The sequence below is a fragment of the Falco naumanni genome, chromosome 8, assembly GCF_017639655.2.
Source record: "Falco naumanni isolate bFalNau1 chromosome 8, bFalNau1.pat, whole genome shotgun sequence".
In the NCBI taxonomy this organism is placed as follows: Eukaryota; Metazoa; Chordata; class Aves; order Falconiformes; family Falconidae; genus Falco; species Falco naumanni.
The window spans coordinates 35,397,009-35,417,164 of NC_054061.1; positions in this window are offsets into that span (position 1 = coordinate 35,397,009).

Genomic DNA, 20,156 nt, shown 5'->3' on the forward strand with positions numbered 1-20,156 from the left:
GGGCCACTGGGGGCCCTTTTAAACTTGTTTTTTTAATGAAATCCTCATGACATTACAGCAATGTGGAACCTAGACCATCGGACTCCTGAGAAGTCCTGACCAGATGTCACCAATCTGGTTGAATGAATATGGGAACATGTGTGCAGGTGATTTCAGGCAGAGTAAGGTAATAAATAAAAAATGCATACATTAAAAAAGAGAAATGAAATTTTACATGGCACCCATTAAGCACTGGAGGAATGGTAAGAACTTAAACATCATGTGCATCACTCAGCTAATAACTGACCTAAATATAGAGGTCTGTTGTGACAGTATGTGTGTTGTCTGTAGTGCCTGTTTAGGGTGCATCACTAAGTATAAGAGAATTTTTAACTCTAACTGTTAAAAAATTAACATGCCTTTTTGGTAGTTGGGAGTACAAGACACTGAATCCCATCCCGGCAGAGCGCTGGGTGCCCCAAGGCTCCGAGTTACACCCCCAGGGTCCTTTCTCAGCTTGTTTTTCTGACACCTTCAGCAGCGTGCCAGGTGGGTTGAGGGCAAGGAAGCCGTTTTTTTTAGTAACTGTTGAGGAGGAAAATAATGGACCTTAATTAAGATTCACACTTATTTACTGACACATTTGACTTTTTAGGGAGGTCTTGAAAGGAACCCAGGGCTGGAAATCCTCTTTCTACCAAAGCTGGGAGAATATTCCTGGGAGATGCAAACAAGCCAGCAGGTATTCCTGGGAGTTTTAATTTCCCAGATTGGTTCCTGGTGGGTCAGCCTTACTACCGCAGAGAGAAGGAGCCTTCCCTGCACCTGGTCAGGGGACTTGGCTTTATAGATCTGGTCACTTGCCTAGGTGGCTGTGAGAGAGGCAGTGCCGGTGGGGGATGATGGACCGAGGGACCCCTCCCAGGTGAGTGGCTGAACTTTGTTGTTAACCACTAGTGTGTACTACACTTCTTGCTGGGCTTTATTATGCTCCTTAAAGGTCTGTCCCAGGTCTTGCAGTGTGAAAATCCCTAGTGCTTTCCTCTTTCCCCACCCTTAACAGTATTTTCCCTGCCTCTTGGTCTTTCTCTCTCATTTTGTCATGGGCTAGGCAGGACTCGGTCCGTGCCAGCTGTGCTACAAGCTCTGGTGTTGTAGGAATGGGTGATGCTTCCTTAGGAACGAAGCTAATGGCGTAGTTTGGAGAAGTCTTGTGATGGGAACTTCTAGTGATCCCAAAGATCTCTTTCTAGTGAGTGATGCTTCATCTGTTCTTTCTGACTTGTTCCTTAAGGGTCTGTGTGACTTGAGGTTTTGCCTGTCCGGCCATGTAAATGGGACAGCTGAGCAATTCAGAGCAAACTTCTTCTCATCTAAGGGATAAAAATGGGCACATAAGCAAGTAGCTTTTAGACCCCAAACCATAAAACCAAAGTTTTGGGGTAGCCAAGAGTATTGTCTGCTGCTGCAAACTGTGCTGATCCCTCCTGATGTGGCTCACCTGTGGGTGTTTAATCTATTACTAGCCCAGTGCTGGTTGTGTAGTGCTTGGCATTGGTGGGAGCTGGAGAAGGATGCAATTAAACTAATTACAGTGATTTTTCACTCAGTGAGATAATTACTCTTGAAAACCGGCAAACTTGCTCCCAGCCTTTATGTCTGGTTTCACTGTCTTCTCAGAATGTGTGATTGATGCCAACCTGTGATTGTGACAAAGGCTATAAACTCATAGGCTCATAAAATAATCTAGGGTGGAAGGAGTCTCCAAAAACTATCTGTCCCAGATGCTGCTCAAAGCTAGTCCATTCCAAAGGCTTCTTGGTGTTGTGTAGGGTCAGTAAGGGGAAGCCTGTGGCCAGTACTAGCCAGGAAATCTAAGCAGAGATCATAATGCCCCATTCTTGCTTTGGGTAATCAACGAATACGCTCACTAAGAAAATCTATTCTCTTTTTAGCGTTGGGTGGGAGAAAAGTAAAATAACACAGGTGTGCCAAGCCATAATTATCTTCCAGATCAACCCATAAGAATGACTATTTAAAAATAAATTTGGGATGCAGTTGTTTACTTAATATTCTTCCTATTTTCTGGGAGAAATTGCTACTTGGCAACTGCTTTCTGCTAAGTCTGGCAGTTCTTGTGGAGATATGATTGCCAGCTTATCTTATAACTTGTCATGGTGGAGCTGAATGCATATTATACTGCCAAAAAAATTTAAGGTTTTGCTTGCTAATAGTGTTGCTTTGGTGACAGGTGGGATTGGCAGTGTGAGGGGGCTACTGGGCTTTAAACTGGGGTGAAACTGCAGTGGATGAGCTACTCCATACTGTGGGGATGCCCTCTTGCTCTTCATGCTGTGGTGCAAGGCAGCATATGCTGCCTTTTGAGCAGCTTATGGTACTGGTGCTGTGAATGTTTTAAATCTCCAAACCAGGATCTTGTGCAATTGACTGTGTGCTGTAAATTTGCAGCTCTGCTTGCTTGCTCTGCTGTCCTGTGTAACCGAGATATGAGAGTGCATTTGCTCAATTTTTTTTTTTTTTGTATATAGTAAAAGAACACACAATCAAGAGGAGAAACGACTGTGGAGTTGGTGGGTAAGAGATGCTTGAAGTAAATGAAGATGTAAGTTATTTTCCTGTCAGTGCTTTTAAATTTGAATGGAGAGGCTACAATTGGAGGGACTTTCTACCGTGAAACTAAGATAAATCTTAGAAGCTGAGTCTGGTTTGTAGGCTATAAGCATAAGAAGCATTATGTGGTGTCTTCATGCCTTCCCTTTGAAGGAAAGCATGATTGTTTTGCCCTCCTTAAAAAAAAAGGATTCTAGCATGTGCTTTGGCAGTTTCCTTGTTCATCTGAGTTGTGACCATGGGCTCCACACTGAAGAGCCCAGTCCTAAGTGCAGTGCTCTCATGATGGATATGGGACATACCGTAGGAAGGCTTTGACCTTTGAAAGACCTAAAATGTGGAGAACAGCATCATCTGATGAAAATAATAAAGAAGTTATATATTTCAGGTTTTTCCACCTTTTCATCTCTTACATGACACTCTGCTGTGAGTAGTCCCTATCAACATTACTAAGGATCTGTGGGAACCATGGTCTGTTTCATAATAAACTCTTGTGGATTTCAGTTTAAACTGCCCTCAGACAGTCCAGTCATGTCTCTGATATGGCTTGTAAGAAAGAGAAGGCTACTTTGTGTTTCCTAAGTGGCATTTTTAAAAATAATCTATATTTAGCATGAAAATACCACTTCAAAACAGATTCAATAAGTGGTAAGTTTAGGTTTTGCCATTCTAAAATACTCCTGCCTTGTTTCCAAAATGGGATATTCTGACACAATTCAGTAATTCAGTAGATTTTTATTTATTTTTTTTCTTGGCAAAGCATAATTGAATTCATTATTCACCTCAGTAAATGAAGGGCAGCAGAGCAGGGTAGAACACCAATTGTCTAAGGTACATTTTTGTTTGTTAATTTATTTAGCCTGTATGCTTTGTTCGCACTGCTTTGAGTATGCAAACTGTCTTCTGAAAAGATACCTGACCTGGTGGCTTGGCCAACGCACCTCCTGCTATATTTGTGGTTGTGCATGCTGCAGGTCCTGGCCTAGGAAGGATGTGGGTTTGGGCAGCATGACTGTGGTGTCCCTCATGCCTTCAGCTAAGAAAGAGTAGAGAAAACCCAAAGAGCATCACCCACTTTACTGCTCAAACTCTGGGCAAACTGACTTGTCTAGATCTTCTCGTCCCTTGGATCCCCACGCGCCCCCCATAGCTAAATAGCTTATTAGATGTTCTACTGATGGATTGCTACGCAATATCTCCACATCTCCCAGGCTCTTCTCGAGAGCCTGGGGAGGTCAGGAGGTGCTCTTCCCCTGGTTTGGTAAATGGATTCTAAACCAAATAGGTTTAGATTTAGAGCCTCCAAATTATTTGGGCACCTGACTCATCTCCACACAATTTGCCCAGATACTGTTGTGGACTTGAGGACAAATGACTTGGGAATGGGCTGAAGGCTGTGGCAGAGTAGAGATTTGGTCCACAGCACCCTGAGTCCCAGTGATGGTGCATGGGTAGGTCTGTCTGCCAGGGGCAGCAACTCCTGATTTCCATGGCAGCAGTCACAAGTCTTGATTCCTACTTTGAATACACGACAGGAGTCGGTGGCGTAAGATGTGGATATCATAGATATGGCAGAAGTAGGGAGGACTTTTTAAAATCCTGTATTGGATCAAGTTTTTAAGCATGTCCCATTCGGGAGGAATGAGACAAGTGTGCAGGGCTTTGTACAACCTGGGCTTTGCTGTAGCCATGGCTGGCACGGGGCAGGGCCATCCACAAGACCCATGGAAGAAGGCAGGATGCCTCCTGGCTACAGTTGCAGCATCCTGGGGAACAGGTCAGTTGAGATCTGTAGGTTTAATAGGAACTTAGCGTTGGGTTTAAGCCCTGCCTTTACTAACTAGTCTGTGACATGTTTGATTTTTTTCATATATTTTTAATGGAGCGCCTTTGAGAGACCTTAGGAGGACATGGTGTCTGGGGTGTGTGTGTGTGTGTGTGAATTTAATGCTGTCAAGGGTGGGGTTTCTCAGTGCACGAGAGGCAGCCATGTTTGCTGAAGATACCCTAGTTCTTACAAAACTTGCTGGAAAAAGGGCAGGTTTGTTTTTTGGTTTTGGTTGGTTGGTTTTTTTTTTTTTTTTTTTTACACTTTTGTAATACTTGGTTGGACTTTCAGAGGAGAGGAGTTTTTTTGGTTTTCTACAGAAGCTTTCTAAAAAGGAAATTGTATTGTGTAAAATAGCTTTGCTCTGGCAGAATCCTGTGACAATATCTGTACTAGTGAAGCACGGATAAGCTTTCTTTACTACAGGGTGACGATGTGCAGTATCCCATTGCTTGGTGTTTGGGGTTCCCATATACTGTAACCAAGAACGTTACTACTTCAGTGGTGGTCAGTGAAATAACATTGTTACAGAACTAGTCAGGGAGAGCATCCCACCGCAAAGAACAACATATTCACTATGTATCCTTGAGCAAGGGCTATTCTGTAGCATCACGTAGCAGTTGATAGGTGGTAATGTTTCTTTTTGAAGGGCTTGCCTGAGCACTCGGATGTTCTTAAGCAGATACAAAGGTTCATGGGTTAGTAAAATATTTTCCCCAAGTAACTATGACTGAGCTATTGGCCTGGTTTTGCTTAAAAGCTGCAAAATTAGGTGAGGTGTATGTCATTCTGCAGCCAGAAAACCTGGATGTTTCTGTCAGCTTCCTTGAGGTTCACTGGAACAACACTTACAGATGCTACTGTGGAGAAACTGGTGCTGCAGCAAATAGTGGGTGAAATTATTCAGGAGTACTCATGCTCATAGCATGAGCTTTAAGTCTATTAATCTTTCTGCTCCTTTTCCACCTAATTTGGCACACCTCTATTGCCACTTGGTTGCTGATATTACAATGCAGGTGTTGATAAGCACTTGCCAGCATTCAGAAACTTTCCATTCCCACACTCTACAAGCCCTGGCCGTTTTTCAAGCCTGTCATTTGTAGCTGTTTGAATCGTGGAAGAACAATGACAAGTAAGGGAGAAAGTGTTACTACTACTGATATTTATCAGAGAGCCTCCTTTAGTGCAATTACTAACTGGGGAGATAAAAAATGTGGTGGAAAAGAGTGTCTGTGGGTGATGGAGATGCATGGAGGTTGGTGCCCTCTAAGAGAAGCCATATAAGTGCTGGATCAGCATCAAGCAGTTACAGCATATCACACCATACAGGCTGGGCCCTCCACATGAGAAAATGTAGCAGGGAGCCGTGGCTGCACCAATTCCCACTGTCACCGGAGATTTAGGGCTCAGAGGTGGGACTCTGCCCTGTGCAGGCAGGAGCAGTATTTCATCCTGCTGTATGGGTAAGGCAGGAGTTGTGGGCAATCAGAGCACCTGCTGGTGACACTTCTAGCCTGTGCCTCACATCTCTTCAGAGACTGTGCAGCTTGTGAACTCCCAAGAGGTAAAATCCTCATGTAGACATTACAATGAGCCTGCTCGTCACTGCTTAGGACACCAAAATAAGCCCTTCCTCCGCCCTGGTCTTGCACGCTGCCTGGGTTGGGGTGGGGTCTGGCCAGACAATCTCAGGGATCGATATATGTATTAATGACCAGGCTTTTGCACTGTCCAAACATTTGCCATTGGTGCAATGCTCCGCTACATGCTTTTAGATAAGACCAGAGAAAGTCTGCCACGCAGCTTTCTCTTTCAAAGTATTTTTCCCCCATTTCCTTCTCCTTTCAGCTTTCCTACACGTGATTTGCCCTACTCCTACTGTCAATCCTACACTGCCTGTCTCAGGATGGGATGTCTGTGGGTTGCCTGGGGCTGGGCTCTAGCAACAGGAGGTGTTTGGCTGTCACACTGCCACAAGGTATATTCCTGCCCTGCCTCCTGCTTGTGCCTGGGCTGCTGTATGCTGCCCGTGCCGTGTGCCAGAGCATGCACAGTGACTAGTCTGGGTTAGAAATAAATGGGTTTGACTTGATAATTTCCTGATCTGATTCATACTATAGCTGCAACAATAGTTAAATCAGCCCAAGACAATGTTTTTGAGGTTGCTGGGGAAAAAAACCCACATTTTCAACTATAACAGTAGCAGTCTTTAATGAAAAGCGTGTACCTTGTCCTCCTGCAGACAATACCAGAGAGGTCAGCAACAAAGTTGTGCTACACCCTGGAGAGCTGGTTTCCTTTTCCAGTTGAGTTTGAATGAGAGGCCAGATCTTGGTGCATCAGTAGCCTCCAGGAGTAACCCCTGTGATGGTTCAACTTCACCCCTTCCTACCATACTGCAACCACAAGGCTGTGATTGCCCTCTTGGTCCTCCTCATCTCTTCCATTGCCTAGGGTGTCTCTGTCACAGGTCGTGGTGAAGCTTCACTGTGAAAGGCGTGGGTGAACTGGGCACTTAAAGTAAAATGTCTCTTTATACTTTTCCTTTAATCAGGGTCTGTTGCTTGATCTGATTCTTAGCACCCCCATCCCAGGCTGCTGAAGCCTGTCAGAAGGAAGGGCTGGGTTGTATGGCTTGGTTGCTCATGGCAGAAGCTGCCATTAGTGAGGCAGGGCAGTGTGGGGGATGGGGACAGTCTGTGTCCAGGTGGCTGTGTCAAGAAAATCACAGGACTGAGGTGCCTGACAAGGGTGGAGGTGGTTCTCTTGGCAGTGTCCTGTGCTGCTGCAGGTGTCCATGGCTGAGGGGCCGGAGGCCATGACCACCCTTGCTGTCTGCTGCTCCCTTCTTAAACCCCCAACTCTTTGCTTCTCTACAGGGAATATGAGCATGGGCTCTGGAAGCCGCATTTGACGGAGGTCCTCAGCTACGGATAAAACAATTAACTAGTAAGGGTAGCCCACAGAGAAATGGAACAAAAGTCTATTGAGGGAGCAGGCAGCAATGTGGATCCAGAGCTGCCTGCAGCTCCCTGCTGCAAGTACAGTGCAGCACGTGGTGTGAAGAGCTGCAGCCCCAGCTCCTTACCTCTTGCACTTACTTTAAAAAGCAATGCGAGTAGCATTATTACTTGTTATGAACTATTATTTAATGACCCAGTGGAGCTCTCCCTGTTTTTGTGCTTCCACTAAGTACAGCTCCTTAAAAGACATACAAACCCGTGCTCTTTCTTTTGTTTTCCCTTGAGAGAAATGTGGAAAATGACCAAAACCCTCAGTGTCTCTCAATGACTTTGTGAGAGCCGTCGAAACATCATACTATGTAAAGCTTTAGGATTGCTCAAATCGGGAAACCTCACACAGAGCTCAATTTTATCTGCAACAGCAGACATAGTGTCATTGGTCTTTTAAGAATAAAGCTGCAAAACAGCTTGATGTGGTTTTTTTCTTTTAACCAAAAACAATGTGTTAAAGAATTCAAGATGTGTCATTTAGTAAAGTTCATGGCGTGTGTAGAAGTCTTAGGTTCTTCTACCTGCAATGACACATAAATGCCAGCACCAGTAACTTTGCTTAACTGATGTGTGACTTCTTCCATAAGGTTTGAATCAGAACTGCTCTTTCAAGATGAGCTATGACTGCTTAAAGTTCTAGCAAGACAGCATGACCACAGAGGAGACTCAGTGCATGTGCTGGTTAATCATCGCAGGTAGCCCTGCTGTGGCAAAACTACTTTCACATGGGATTTGTCAGTGCAAAAATACAAACTGAGAGATGTGGTGACTTGGCAGAAGTGAAAAAATAAGTGCACAGACCAAATCCTTGCACTGCAATATTTTTTGGAGGTATTAACTGGAAAAAAAACAAACCCAGAGTGCCTGTCGTTCCACAAGGCAGCATGGATTGTAGTTTTTATTTAATCCTGATTTCTACATTTCCACTTGCTGGTTCTTCTGTGCAGCAAAATGGGAAGCCACCAGCCTGCTGCTTCCTTTGGGAGAGGTGGCTGATATGTGGTAAGACAGACTTAATTTGTTGCTTTGAACCCAGTGTAGTACAAATTTTCCTTAGTGTGCTGGCCGTTTCTGATGAATGAACCAACAAACGAACCAGCTTGCTTTAGCCTGGTCACAGGCCTTTTTAAACCCAAGTGCTGACTGCAGAGGCAGGAGGTTCATTCTTGTAAATTCTAAACAAAAATAAGACAGTGATGGAGAAACCAGATTTTCAGAATTGAAGAAGAAATCTCCTTCCCACCAGATCTGGGAAGATGCTTTTCAGAGCTGAAAAATTTACCCTGACCTTATTTCTAGCTTGACTATTGCTTGCTGTATGTAATGAATATTTTCCTGGAGGAGGAATAAGTGAGATATGATTCAGAATCAGTTTTTGCTAGAAAAGTGTGCTATGTCATCAAGCTTTTTAGTAGATAGTGCTTGAATTATGCTATGATGGCAAACTCAAAGCTGAAAACAAGACAAGTCAATGCAATGATTTCTGCCTGCTAAAGGGATACAGGCACATGCTGTGATTTGTGATATTTTTCGCTATCACATGTCTAAAGGTGTTTAACTATGTTGTGACAAGCTGTTAGACCAGGCATCTCGATTCACAATAGGTCATCACCTGAATTCCACTCACATCCCACTTGACCTAAAGCAACTGGATTCCCTGAAGGGATGGGAAGGTTTGTAGGTAGAGGGTAAGGTAGAAGTAGTTTGGTCAAAATCTGTAGGTAGAGACCATGCCTTTTGTTAAGCTGGCCATTGTTGTTGGAAAAAGTAGGTTTTCAAGCACAAAAGAACACTTTCAGAAAGACTATCTTCTCCTTCCAGACATGGCCATGCCTGTGCCCTCAGGCCATCACAACCACTGCTGTTTTCTGAAAACATTCATTCTTTCAGTCTTCAAGAGCTACTTAAAACACTGCTGTGTTTCCCTTAATTTGCAACTCCAAATACAAACAATATCAACTTTGGCTTGTGTTCAGTAACAATCCTGATAAGATTTCTCAGTAATCTAGACTGAGCAAGTTAAAAGTAATTTCACTGACGCAGTTCAGTGGTATACCAAAATACATCAAGATGTCATTTATGACATACTTGTTTTCTGAGTTTGACTCAATCCAAAGACATAAATAATTGTAATGAATTATTCATCCTGTTTTAAGAAAAAAATGTTCTAATCATATGTTTTAGGTTTCTTTCAGGATTCTGCTTTTTGCTGCAAGGTCTGGAAATAATTAAACTTGCTAGACTCCAAAAGAAATGCATATGGAAAGGAGAAATCTGGAGGTAGAACTTCAAATACCTTATATTAAAGACAGTGAGGAGTGAATAAATAGCATACCGAGATGAGCTAACCTGGGATCACTGGCTTTGGGCCTTGGTCTTCTGTAGCTGGTAACTATTTACAAGCCTCTGAGCACCGGGTGACTGTGGGCATGGCTACTGATGTGAATAGTCCCTAGGAGCAATATCTGGTTACAGAAGCACCATGTAAACCCTTCTTGGTCAATGAGACTGTGTTTTAGGTCATGCCAATTTGTTCCTTTTCTCAGGTCTGTGCCCTATCCATTGAGAAGGGCTTGGTTCCTTACAGCTGCAAGCATTGTTTTCCCTGCGTGGTTTACTCATGGTAAATGTGCCTTGCTCAACAGCATGGAAAAATTATGCTCAAGCCTGAGCCAAACTTGCAGGTGTAAAGAGCCCCTGCGTGAAAGGCTGCTCTAACTTGAACATAATTTCTGTAGGTCTTAATTATTTGAAGAGATAGACTCAAGGTCTACTTAGATTTCTAATGCCCCAGCTTTGGGGTCATTCACTAGATTTGAAACCATCCCTAATGAAGACACCAAGCAGCTGAAGAGATGGTTTTAAAATATCCATATGGCTAGTAATGAAGAGGGTAAGCATGACATCAGTCTCCTTGAAATGCCATGAATTAGGAATGTGGGTAATGCTGGTTGGGAATGTAATTGGATATGAACTAGTCTACTGATGGTGGGTGAACAAAACGATGGTGTATATGCACTATTACTAGCTCCTGAAGGGCTCCAAATAATATTACAAGATAACTGTCTGTACAGCTGGGTCTTCTCTATCTGATTGTCAACTGCAACCATGTGGACAAGATTTTTTTTTTTTTTTCTTGGTGTTTGTTTTTGGCTTGTCTGTTTTGTTTTAACCTGCATATCTCCAGGATTTTCCGGTGTGTCCCAAGCTTGGAGGAAAAACTAATTATCACATTGCTCCAAAAACTTTTGGACTGGAAACACTTGTGCATCTTTGAGACATGAATATAATTTCAGTAATGAACCAGGCTTTTAAGAAACCAGAGAGGTTTCTACTTGTTGTCTTAAGACTTTAAGAAAGCTCAAGAAAGGTGTTTTTCAATCTTTTTTTATTTTTTTTATATTTATTCCTGGCTGTATACTTAGCAATACGCCTGTATGATGTGAGAGCTATTGAAATAGATTCTCAGTCAGGATTGTATTTCAGTGTTGGATGGAACAGTAATATAACTGTCATGAGAACGTTAGGGATTTTTGGATAAATTATATGGTAAAGAAGGTAGGGGTTTACATGCACTGAGCAGTGACTGTTCTGGGGTGGTTTTTTTTAGTAACTCTTAGTCTTTTGAGATATATTTTCCATACACAGATTCCTTCTGTTACAAGCCTTGACCTGATAAAAATCTGGCCTTAATATAAATTGATCTTTTTATTTCACAACATCAAGCTCTTAGGAGGAGGACATAGTGGTGACTTGTAGAATGTACCATTTCTTCTTGGCAGGGGTGAACATTTCACTTCCCAAAAATAAAATAAAGATTTATAAGAAAATAAATATATCTTATTGAAATGAATGAGAGGCAGGGGCTGGCTAAGATGTGTGATATGCTTGTAACAACCCTCAAGCTTCTTCTCTGGCTGACTAGATCCATCCAGAGAAAGCTCCTTCAACTCCATGATCAACCCACAGAAAAGCTTTTGTAACTGCAGAAGTACCTCTTGTGCCAAGCGTGAAAAAGGCAAAAGGAGCTCGAAAGAAGAGGGTACTGGTAAAAGCAAGGCAACTTGGAATTTTGTCTGGTCTCAAATATTGGAGAAGCTGCCTTTTTTTTTTTTTTTTTTTTTTTTTTTTTTGTGGAAAAAGATTTGCAGAAGATGCCATACTGCTGTGTAATTTATAGTTGCTCTGATGGGAGCACTGGGGAGTCCCCTTTTTTCTCTGGACCCAAATCTCTAGCAGAACTGGCCTCTTTGTTCTACTGCAGTGAAAGCAGTGACAGCAAAGCTGAGTAGGAGGAAGAAGGATGGAGCAAGAGCTGGAGGCTGATAGTTGCTTTGGGACCTTGTTGCAGGCTTTGGTTACTACATTTTTTTCTTTCTTATTCATTGTTTTCTTTTTTTATATCACCCTCAACCTACGTCAAACTTTCTTAGATTGCAAATACCAAGGGCTAGTTTGAGATAGACACTCCCATTAAATTTTCAACTCCTAAGCATTACTGCCCAGGAGCAATTTGCTTCAAGAACAAGTCTGAACCTTATCCTTGATGTATCCCGGCCCTTTATGTAAAGGTTTTTGGGACTGCAGTGCTGGGGAGGCAGGTAGCTGCACGCAGGGAAGCAGCCTGGCTGCGGGATGTGAGCAGGACTGGTGGCTCATGCTGTGCATGGGAGAGGTGGATGGATGGGAGACGTGGGGAGGCTGTCCGCAGGTGAGCCAGGGAGGAACCTGTCTGAGATGGCCTGGGAGGGGATGATATAGAATATCCCCTAAGCCCAAAACTGAAAAAATACTTTAATCCATCCTGCAGGCCTGAGGGGACTGCTTGGTGCCACTTGCTGCTTGGATGCAGCAGTGTGGCTTATTGCCAGTGTTATCAAGAACAGTGCAAGCTGTTAGGACTACTTGTCATTTTGGTTACACTGTCCTACCACAATCCCAATCTTTGCAGAAATATGCAGGGAAGCAGAATTGAGCCTTGCCTCTGTTCACGATCACACTGGGCAGTAGCTTGTGCTCCTGTACCTTTGACTGAATTGTCTGTCAGTCATCATATTCGAGTAAACCTGTGCTTTGACGTCTCACCCAGGTTCCCATCTGCACCTACTCAATGTGAGGGAGGCTCTCCACTCTGCAGCAGCCCATAGGGTTTTTGTCATCTGAGCTGCTTGAAAAGTAGTAGAGGTGCAAAAGGAACCAACCAGCCCATTACAGAGAAGTGGTGTAGTGCTGCCTTTGTCCACTGCTCTGTTTTGGGTGCTCAGTGGCTGCAGTTTGGTTACCACCAGTGAGGTCTTGCAGAACTGACCCTTCATGTCTGACTGGTCTGATGTCCTCAGTGCTCATGTGGTTGGCTTGTGGGATGTATGGGGGAACAGTATCCGCCTCCTTGTGCTTCTGTAGAAATGTTACATTTCTGAAATGAAGTATGTTCTTTGCAAGTCAAATAGCATGGGACATTTTCACAGCTCTCCTGGAAGCCCACAGGCTTGGCATACTGCATACTGAAGAGCTGCCAAGGGCAAGAATTTAGGAAAAAAAAAAAAATCCCTCACAGGCAACTGCCAGAGTTTGGTGCCAGATTAATCAGAACTCCCCATTGTTTCTCTGAGACAAATGTTCTGATTAAATCTATTGTTGTTGGGCTTGATGGGACAAAGTGTTACTGAGTTACATCATAGCTATAATGTGGAAACTGGAACACAGCACAATTTATGATGGAATGTTCCCTGGTATTGTTCAGAAGTATCACCACAGAAGAAGTTTGTGGGAATGATTATTTGAAATCTGTTGGTCTAACAGAGGCTTGAGCCCAGCTCCAGGATGCCTAGCTAGGCTCTGCTCCATAGCTTAAGTAAACTATTCCACCTCCGTGCCTCTGCTTCACCCTTTACTAGCAGTGGTGTTAAAGTGCTTGTCTGCCTTCCTGCAAGCATTTGCTCACACTTCCAGTTGGCTCTGGTTCATGCACCAGTGCTGGTGTTGCAGACTTTGGCCAAGTGCTTTGGACTGGTTGTTTTCTTTTCCTTCTGTATAACTTGGTCATCATGTTCTCATTGCTGGAGCATCTTGGAGATGACTTGGAGTGACTCTGGGTGCTGCCTGCTTCCCTTGTTGGGGAGATTGCTTCCTATGGATGTCATGCTCCAGGCTCCCTGCTGCCTGCCAGGGCTTGGAGCCTTGAGGTGGGTTGGGGGTGGATGGGGCGGCTCCATTGCACTGGCCCAGCCACGTTGCTGGGACTAATGTGGCAGGCAGAGCCTGGCATCCACTGCTTCCATAGTCTCCTCCTCTGCAGTCCAGAGCACTGTTTAAGAACTGCCTGGTCCTACACGTGGAAAAGAAGCAAGTAAAGCATGAGTTGTGCAAGAGGCAGCAGTGATGAGCCTTCAAAGAAGCTGCTGCAAGACATCAAAATTTTGGAATCCGAGTGTCTTGTCTAGCCACCTTATGTGACTCTTGGAAGACATATATATCCATGAGAGGCACTTACTGCATGGGGTTGTATCCAGATTTCATGACGCTAGCACATCTCTACCTAGACTGAATCCTGTCTGGTTCCTGGGAGTCCTTAGCTAACAGGGCTTACAGATGCAACAAAGCACACAAGATAACTTGAGCAACCTTACTGTCATCAGTATTAACCTAAACACTGAAATTCAGAGAGGTGGTCAGCCATCTCTTTCTCACTGATAGATACAGGATCATGTAGGAAAACAAGGCTTGTATTGAGTGCCTTCTGACATTTGGTAACTGTACACAAAGCATCAAGATGTCTCATCTATTTCAGTTGCAAGGAGGAAAACTTCTATTCATTTTGCAAATTCCTTCCTCTAATTTTACGGCAATTTGAATTTTAAATTCTTATTGTTATGAACAACTACTTACACATGAGGTTCCACAAAGCAAATTAAAAAATCTGCTCGAGAGGCATTGACCTGTTGCAATAGCCATACATGTAACCCATGGAACAAAATCCAGTTCTGCAGCCTGCAAGCTCAGCTCTCGTCTCTGTTAGGTGTCACTGTGTTAGGTGACAGGAAACTTAGGAAAGACATCAACAAAGCATACAGGGGTTTTAAATGTAGTTGGGTGGGATTTAGCTGGTCAGGTTTATCATGACAGTGAATCATATTGTCCTATCTTATTTCTGTAATTGTTTGAGATGTTCTAAGTTCCTGGACTCTGAGGAAGAATTTTACATGATGCCAGAAATGCTCAGCCTTTGAAGAACTTTACTGGCCTGGCTGAGTCATCCACTCCCAAATGCCGTTCTCCCTCCTCGTGCTGTTTGGAGTGGAGGAAAGGGGAATACATCTCAAAGGTGCACTGGTGGCTGCGGCATGTGCTTAAACCACATCTAATTTTCTTGAACACTGAGGTTGATTAAAAGCAGTCATGGTGGTGCTCTTATGTATGGGGTTGTTTTTGTGAAGTATTCATGTTCGAAGTACTTGGGTGTATTATAACTTCGTATCTTGAAGGCCTCTGAACAATTGCCTCATTTAAAGGCTCTCATATATATGAAGAAAGTTATGGTCAGCTGTGACTTATTCTGGGATAGGAGGCTTCAGTTCAAAAATGCACAAATTAATCACACAATAGTAAATGTTTTGTAGTTATATGAAAGCCCTGATGTTCTTGAGGAAAGACTTTTTTCTTTTTTTTTTTTCTTTTTTCTTTTAAGGGCTTTCTACTATAAATGGCCAGTGTAAATTTACAGGACTTTAGAGCTTAAAAGAGGATGGAGATGGAAGTTTTCTTTATGATGCTGTGTCTTTTCTCATGTTCTGCTGTGCTGGGGTCAGATGAGGCCAGGGAGCTGGGTGCAGCTTGGCCTTTAGCACCACATATGAGCCGTATTCAGTATGAGTCTTGGTGGCACATCTGATACTTGGGAGGGAGATCCTTTACCCTCAATCTCACTGTTTTTTCTATACAAAGGAGGAGAATAGGCAGGACCAGCAGCTTTACCTGTGCTGGGCTGTAGCAGACCACCTTCCTTTCCTTTGCCTCTTCTTCTCTTGTATTTGTTTTTTCTTTCTTTTTTGTTTTGTTTTGCTTGGGTTTGGGAAGGGGGGTGAATTCTAAGCTAAAACAAATTGTAACCTGTGGCATCAGCAGTCAGCTTTGACGTTACAATCTCCTGAATTGTGTTGTCCTACCTTTGTTGGCATTATGGCCTTAAACATACCACTCACTTAAGACACAGACCATGCTGTATGCTAGTTTTGCCTGACAGCATGTGTTTCAAAAATAAAAGGTTTCTCTTTGACACATGTGTTTAAAGGAGAAGATAATTGAAAGGAACCTTAACATATGTCATTAGCCACCAGATGCAACATAATAGCAAAGCCAAATTTGGCAATAGCAAAAGGGTATTAGCCAAGTACCTAGACTAGCAAACAAAAATCATTAATGTTGCCAAAAATGGTTTGTCAGTGATATTGAAACAAGTGAGAACAGTTCAGCTGACAGCTTGAAGTTCAATATTCGGACCAGAAGTGTAGACAAATTAAAAAAAAAATAAAGTGATAGAACTGTTTCAGAAAGAGAGATGACTGCATGGGTTAGTTGCCTCATCGATGGATGAAATTAGGTTGAATGCCAGCTGGTGAAACTATACCACTGACTTCCATGAGCCATGACAATTTATGGCCTCTGACAGCTCCCTTTTCTGGGGTTTAGATCTGAGAATGTGCTGGGCCATTCAGATCTGGTATGTCATCTGAGCTGCCAACCCAGCGCACCAAGCATGGCAGAAGATGCACTCTGATGCAGAATGTTAAATCCACTAGGGTAATATATTGTCTCTGTGTATGACAAGCAAGAGTTATCATGGCACTTCTGGGTTTGTGGGTTAAGTGCAACCACCAGCTAACACAGGGAAAATGCATAGTGTTAAGGGATGTATCCTTGGACAATGCAAATGAGCTATGGTGAAGGAAACTGCTGAAAATGTGTGTACTGTTGTGAAGACTGAAATCAAGACAATGTGAACCAGGAGTGTGTGTTCTCATCCCAGGAGGGGAAAAATAAAATAGTCTAAAACTGTTTTAGGAAATAGCAGCTCAACATAGTCACAAGGACACCACAAGAAATAACAAAATATTAGTTGAAGAGGTTCCAAAGATGGAAAAGTATTGACCCAAAAACCTCACTGCTTCCAGAGAGCAATGAAATTATATGAGATCATAAAGATACAAGGAATGGGGGGAGGAAAGCCTACCAGCGGTGAAGCTGATCATAGGACCTGAGCACTGAAATTAAATATTATGCAAACTTATAACTAGGCAAAACATGAGCTGGGTTTTTAGCATAAGATTATCTAGTGATGTGATTTTGTCATCAATGAAAATCAAGGAGGGAAAGTAGCTCAACAGACAGAAGGAATGAAGCCTTCCTGAGGGGCAGGTGAGGGGGAGTAGCTTGGCGTGTGCAAAGGGAATTAGTTGCCTTCTAACTTTAAGGAAGACATTAGTGGTTGATGGTAGGAATGAGACACTAGACTCGTGCTTTCGGAGAGCAATAAGCACCAATCTTTTGACTCAATAATACAGACATGGCTTTTGGTGGATAACGATATCTGCTGGGATGTGACAGTGTAATGCTGTTACCAAGCATGCTGATTTAACTACATATTTTTCTGAAGATCCAGGCTTGTTAAATGCCCGTAAGTCCCATTTGTTATGAGATTATTTACTATACTCTGCCTTGTCTAGAAGACATTTATCAGGCAGAGATTGTCAGTGGTCAGAACAAATCTTTCCTTGAGGGTGAACTTAAGATATTTTTGATGTAGTCAGATGATAACTTTAGCCAAGTTGAATGGGGCTCAGGAGTCACTCTGGGCAGACGTGATTGAAAGAAACCCTCTGTATTCAGTAATGCAGCTCTGCACGGCTCTCTGCCTTCCAGAAAAATGACATCTACATTGCCTGAGAAACTGAAATGTTTAAAATAGGCAGTGGCTCTGGAACAGCATGGGACCAAAAGTAATTTTACTGTGACTGCCAGACCCAGTGCCTGATCCTATTGTGTCCCAATGCCTGGCAGAGGCAAGATCTTGGTTTCCACACAAAGATGACCTAGATGCATTGGCCTGTATATGGCGTTATCCATTAAAGAAAAATGAGATCTGGTAGATCAAACAGCACCAAAGCCTGGTCTTGGGCTCTGGCTTACTGTTGTCCATGCTGTTTAATCTTGAGCACGCTCCCTGGCATGGCTTCTAGTCACACCTGGTGTCGCCCTCCCAGGCAAGGGGTAGGAGCAGTGTGCATGTTCTCCTCCACCAAGGACCGCTCCCAGTTGACAGTCTGCCCCCAGACTCACCAAGGCAGGCGAGAGGGGGCTTAGCTGCAGGGGCACAAGGCTGGCAGAGCCACATGGCCTGTTTGATTCACCGGCCTTGGGGCCGGCACCCCAAACAAGCCTCATGACTCTTGTCTGTATGAAGGATTTTGCTCATGGGATCAAGGAAACTTGGCACACCTGGACTCAGAAGTGTTTGCCAGCAATGCTCAGCTTTCTTTGCAGCAGCTTGGATTTGAAGGTCTCCTTCAGTTCTGCTACTGTCTGGAGGAAATAAACTCAGCAAATCAGGCAGTGCTAGGTTCTGTGGCTGCTCCATGCTGCCTGGCACTGAGACCTTTCCAGGTCAAATGGCAACCATGCTTAGGAATCATCTGTAGCCATCCAGAAGTCAGGTATCTTGTCTAAGCTAGTGATACCATGTCCCACTATGGTCAGCTAACATGGAGCAACTCCTCCAGCCTGCCTCAGGTCTCCACATCAATTTGGGGTGAATCCTTTTCACACATTGATACTGACCAGCTTGCACTGGTGGCTAACTTAAATGCTGGAGATTGAATTAGTTAGGCCCAATCCTCCCAAAGTGTATCTTTCTCTTTTCTGGAAGGTGGAAATTTGCTCGCAACCTTCTTCTCTTGAGGTCACCCTGTGCAAAGGCCGTGGTTGTCTCTACCTGGTTGTGCTCATTGCATGGATGGATTGGTGTGATGTTGGTGAAGCAGAAGCATTCCCGCAGCCTCATTTCAGACAGGATTCTTGTTTAGCTTGGTGTTACCTGATGCCTACAAACCCTGACTTCCTCTGATCTTGGTTTCTGTCATTCCAGGTATTTTTATTTTGAGTTTTCCGTTACACAAAATATCCTCAGGTTTTAATGGGACTGCTGTGTACCTTACCATAACCATTGTAGATACTTTCACTAATATTTTTCTGTAATATGTTACTGACCACCTTGTTGGTCCTTTTGAACAAAGCTCTGCCTGTTACTGCAACTTCCACCTTGAACTGACGGGAAAATGTTATCCAGACCCAACTGTGTTTTAACTAGTGTCTAATTCTCAGCAGTAAGTCTGGCAGTTGTGGTCACCATTTGTTCGGAGATCAGACAGGTTTTTTTCTTGATAGAATCGTCATATGCATAGTCTCTGTGGTCTCTGCTCCTCTGCTTTTGCCAAACTCTTTCTTTGGTCTCTCACTCTGTCCCACATTTGTCTTCAATTTGCAGAGCATGTAATCTCTATAGTTTTGAACTAGGGGCAATATTTGGCAATATACATCAACAGGGGATTGTATGGTACATCAGGGCTCAATAATTTTTACCCCTAAGTCAAAGCTGCTTTCCCTGTTTCAGCACGTTGGCGCTGCTGATACTAGTGTGAATACACAGGCTGCTTGTCTCCATTTTTGCTGCTGCTCCAAGGGAACTGAACTGATGTCTCATTTTCATGTGTCTGGAAACGTCTTATTTTATGTTCCTATGGAATACTGCGGGGCGGGCACTTTGTGAACTGTCTCCAACTCTTTCTCAAGACTTGCCTGCTCAGGCTGCTAGACACTTCTGCAAAATAGATTTTGGTTTTCTTTCTGGGCACAGGATTTCCCTGCATCACTTGTCACCTTAAGGACTCCTCATACTCCTCTTTACCTCTTGCAGTGAGCATGTTATGCAGATGATATCATGCAGATTATTCTGGCTGCAATCAAACTGTGTCTCATTCCACACTAATTTCCCTCTCCCTGGGGTTTACCTTGAAATTATCATGCTGTTCTAATTTCTTTCTGCAAGCTTTGCTTTGGCCATGGGTATTCTTTGCAAAACTTCCCGTATCCTCCGAACTCACAGCTTTCTTTTAAATCAAGACAGAACCAGAAGAAACTCCCTATAAATATTTAGTGGCTTCTGGTGAAGTACATCAAATGTTGAACATGAGCCAGGCTACTGCCTGTGGCAGGTGGGAGCACACCTCAGCGAGCCATGTCCACATTCATCCTTGTCTGGGAAGCAGAGGCTGAGAAACATCTGAGGTGGCTGCACAGGCGTCAGGGCAGATCCTGGAGTGGTGCCTCTGCTGGATAGAAGGTGTCTTTGTACTGCGTGCCTCCCCCATGCTCTGGCACTTGGGAAGAGAAAACACTTCCAGGTTCCTGATACCTGGAGGTACCAGTGGCTCTTTAGTTTCTTGGTGTTTCCGCCCCCCCCCCCCCCCCCCCCCATGTGCATAGATGGTTTGAGGCCAGAACAAAAGATATTTTTAGTAGCCAGCTGTAGCCATGGTGACCTGAGGTGCTCTCTGATTTGCTCAGGATTAGCGTTTTCCATTAGTCTCCTCTGCCTGTAGTTATCAAATTTTCTTGGGCCAGAAGATGGTTATTGCCTTGTAAACAGAAGC